The following is a 5,082-nucleotide window of genomic DNA, read 5'->3' on the forward strand; positions in this document are numbered from 1 at the left end:
CCACAAAAAGATACTCAACATCACTAATCATCAGGGAAGTGTAAACCAGAATCACAATGAAATACCTCCTCACACCTGTCAGATTGGCTATTATAAAAAAGACAAAAACCAACAAATGTTGGCAGGGATGTGGGAAAAGGAGAACCCTCATATACTGTTGCTGAGAATGTAAATCAGTGCAACCATTATGGAAAACAGTACAGAGGTTCCTTAAAAAATTAAAAATAGGGGGCGCCTGGGTGGCTCAGTCGGTTGAGCGGCCGACTTCGGCCCAGGTCACGATCTCGCGGTCCGTGAGTTCGAGCCCCGCGTCGGGCTCTGTGCTGACAGCTCAGAGCCTGGAGCCTGTTTCGGATTCTGTGTCTCCCTCTCTCTGACCCTCCCCCATTCATGCTCTGTCTCTCTCTGTCTCAAAAATAAATAAATGTTAAAAAAAAAATTTTTTTTTAAATAAAAAATAAAAATAGAGCTACCATATGACCCGGGATTTCACTTCTGGGCATTAATCTGAAGAAAACCAAAACACCAATCTGAAGAATATATGCACCCCATGCTCACTGCAGCATTTTTTACAATAGCCAAGATCTAGAAGCAACCTAAGTATCCATGAATAGATTAATGAATAAAGAAGTGGTACACACACACACACACACACACACACATACACACACACACACACTGGAATACTATTCATCCATAAAAACGAATGAGATCTTGCCGTTTGTAACAACATGGATGGACCTAGAGGGAATTACACTAAGTGACATAAGTCAGACAGAGGGAGACAAATATATGATTTCACTTACATGTAGAATCTAAAAAACAAGACAAAACAAAACAAAACAAAAACAGATGCATAGATACAGGAAACAAACTGTTGGTTACCAGAGTGGGGAGGGGTTGGGGGGCAGGCAAAATAAAGTGAAGGGTGTTAAGAAGTACAATCTTCCAGTTATAAAATAAATAAGTCATGGGGATGTAATGTACAATATAGAGAATATTGTCAATAATATTGTAATAACTTGTATGATGACAGATGGTAACTAGACTTATTGTGGGGATCATTTTATAATGTATACAAATATTTTAAGTTTATTTATTTACTTTTAGAGAGAGTGAGTGAGGGAGGGGCAGAGAGGGAGAGAGAGAGAATCCCAAGCAGGCTCTGCACAGTCAGCACAGAGACTGATGCAGGACTTGAACTCATGAACAATGATATCATGACCTGAGCCAAAATCAAGAGTCAGATGCTCACTGACTGAGCCACCCAGGATCCCCTTGTAATGTATAAAAACATTAAATCACAATGATGTACATCTGAAACTAATAGGATATTGTATGTCAATTATACTTTAATTTTAAAATGGCAGAAATTATCAGACAGGGTTTAAAAATATTAAAAAGCAAGACCCAAGTATATGCTATCTACAAAAACTAACAGAAGTGAAATAAATAGATAAAGCCAAAATTATAATTGGAGATTTCAACATAATTCCCATAGTAATTGCAAGAAAAGCAGACCAAAAATCAATATGAGTAAAGAACACAACACGATTGTTCAACTTGACCTAGTTGCCATTTAAAAATACTCCACACAACTACAGAATACACATGTTGTTTTTTCAAGTGCACATGGAACATTCAGCAAAATAGACCATAAGCTGGGTCATAAAACAAGTCTTAATAAGTTTAAGAGGATTATATCATACAGAGCATGCTCCTTAACCACAATGGAATTAAATTACAAACCAATTAGAGAAAGATATCTGAAAAATGCCCAAATATTTGGAAATTGAACAGTACACTTCTGAATAACACATGAGTCAAAGAAGAAATCACAAGGAAATGTTATAACTTTAAATACATTAGAAAAGAAGAGATGTCTACAGACAATGAGCTAAGCTTCGACATTAAGAAGCTAAAAAAAAAGAACATATGAGATCCAAAGTAATTACAAGGAAGGGAAAAGTAAAGATAGGAACAGAAATCAATAAAATAGAAAATGGACAGATAATAAAGAAAATCAATGAAACTAAAAACTGGTTCTTGGAAAATATCAATAAAATTGATACACCTCTAGCTAGATTGATCAAGAAGAAAAGAGAGAGAAGATACAAATCACCAGTATCAACAGGAATAGATCATGTAGATCATACAGGATATATATATTATATATAATATGTAAGATAATATATATAATATATAAAATAACTTAATACCAACAAGTTTAAGAACTAGATGAAACGGACAAATTTCTTGAAAGACAAAAATTACCAAAATGGACTCAACAAGAAATAAAAAAGAAGAAAAGCCCTATATCAATTATAAAACTTGAGTTCACAAATAATGACCATTCCAGAAAGAAAACTGTGTGCCCAGATGGCTTCACTGAATTCTACCAAACACATAAAGAAGATATAACTCTAATTCTACTAAAATCTTTCAAAACATTGAAAAGAACCCTTCCCAACTCATTTTATGAGGAGAGCATTATCCTGATGATACTCAAACCTGGTAAAGACATTACAAGAAAATAAAACTACAAAGTGGTGTTCTTCATAAATGTAAACACACAAGTCCTTAATAAAATATTAACAACTCAAATCCAGCAATATATAAAAAGGATGATACACATGACCACATGACCAAATGATATTCATCTAAGTTATATAGATTGGTTCAGCTTTTGAAAACCAATCAGTAAAATTGGCCATATTAACAGACTAAAAAAAAAAAAAAATATTATCACCTCAATACAACAAAACAAGACCACAGTTGACAATATTCAACACTCATTCATGATAAAATCTCTGAGAAAGTTGGGAATAAAAGAGAACTTCCTTAACCTGATAAAGAATGTCTGTGTTGAAATACAGCTAACATTATATTTAATATTAAATTATAGGTGTTTTCCCAGTAAGACCAGGAACAGGACCAAAGTGCCCATCTCACAATACTGTACTACAAGTGCTAGCTAGTGTAATAAGTCAGGGAAAAGAAATAAATGGCATAAAGTTTGGAAAATAAAAGGTAAAATTGTACTTATTTATAGATAACATGAACATATACATAAAACATCCTAAAGAATCTACAAAAAAGCTACTAGAACTAATAGGTGAGTTTAGCAAGTTTGCGAGATACAAGGAAAAAAATACAATAATTTATTATATGTCTATATACAAGTAATGAACAATGGGAAATGGAAATGTTTAAAATGCCATTTACAATAGCATTCAAATACATGAGATAGGAATAGGTTTAACAAAATATGTTCAAGACCTATACACTAAATATTTCAAAATATTACATAGAGAAATTAAAGAAGACCTAAATAAATGGCAAGAGATACAATATTCATGGAGTAAAAGGTTCAATATTGTTAAAGTATCAGGTCTCCCCAAATTTCTCTATAGATTCAACACATTCCAAATGAAATTTCCAAATGAAAATTCCACAGTGTTTCTCTCTCTCTCTCTTTTTTTTTAAGAGACTGACAAACTGTTTCTGAATTTTACATGGAAATGCAAAGGAACTAGAATAGCCCAAATAATTTTGAAAAAGAACAATGTTGGAGGATTTACATTACCTGATTTCAATACTTAGTAAACAATAGATATTCATATGGGAAAAAAATGAAGCTTTACTTTAGTTTACACCATACATATAAAAATATTAGCTCAAAATGGATCATAGACCTAAATCTAAAACTGAAAAATAAAACTTCATAAGAAAACATGAGAAAATTTTTGTCATCTTGGACTACGAAGAGATTTCTTAGGACACAAAAAATGTGAACTATACAAGAAAAAAATAATAAATTGCACCTGATCAAAATTAAAACTACAGCCCATTGAACATCAGTAGTAAGAAAGTGGAAAAAACAAGATTGAGCACAAATATTCTCAATACATATGACAAAAGATTTGTATACAAAATGTATAGCAAACTCTCAAAACAATAAGATAAACGATTCCCTAAAATACAGGCCAAAAATTTAAAAAGATACTTTAAAATGTTTTTATGTTTACTTATTTACTTTTAATTTTTTTTCGGTGTTTTTATTTATTTTTGACACAGAGAGAGAGACACACACACAGACAGACAGACCGAACACGGGTGGCGGAAGGGCAGAGAGAGAGGGAGACAGAATCTGAAGCAGGCTTCAGGCTCTGAGCTGTCAGCACAGAGCCCGATGTGGGGCTAGAACTCATGAACCACGAGATCATGACCTGAGCTGAAGTCTGATGCTTTACCGACTGAGCCACCCAGGCGCCTCTATGTTTACTTATTTTTGAGAGAGACAGAGACAAAGTGCAAGTGGGGGAGGGCAGAGAGAGAGGGAGACAGAATCTGAAGCAGGCTCCAGGCTCTGAGCTGTCAGCACAGAGCCTGACGCAAGGCTTCAACGCATGAACCATGAGATCATGACCTGAACCAAAGTTGGACGCTTAACCAACTGAGCCACCCAGGCACCCTTTAGCAATTCCACTCTTAAATATTTACCCCAAAGAAGTGAAAACATACAAAAACTTGTGCACAAATGTTCATAGCAACTTTGTTTGTAGTAGCCAAAAACTAGAATGACATGAAAGTCTGTCAGTAGAAAAATGGATATACAGATTATGGCATATCCATATGAAATTATACTTTTCAGCAATAAGAAAGAACAAGCTACATATACAACATAGAGGAATCTCAGAAACATTATCATTAGTAAAAGCCACACATACTGGAGGATTTCATTCCTATGAAATTCTGGAGCGAGCAAAACTAATCTACAGTGAGAGAGAGCAGATCAATGGTTGCCTGGGGTTGGGAATGAAGGTAGGCATTGGCTGAAAAGATCAACAAGGAGACTTTTTTTGAAGGGATAGAAATGTTTTCTATCGGAGGTTGGTAAGCTACGCCCCCATGGGCCAAATCTGGCTCACTGTATATTTTCGTATGATCAGCTAAGAACGTCTTTTGCATTTTTCTTTAATCATTGAAAAAAGCTCAAAAGAAACATGTGAACATTACACGGAATTTGAATTTCAGCGTCCACCAACAAATTCTACAATAGTTACAAGAGGGACCGTATGG

This window comes from Panthera uncia, chromosome X, assembly GCF_023721935.1.
Source record: "Panthera uncia isolate 11264 chromosome X, Puncia_PCG_1.0, whole genome shotgun sequence".
NCBI lineage: Eukaryota > Metazoa > Chordata > Mammalia > Carnivora > Felidae > Panthera > Panthera uncia.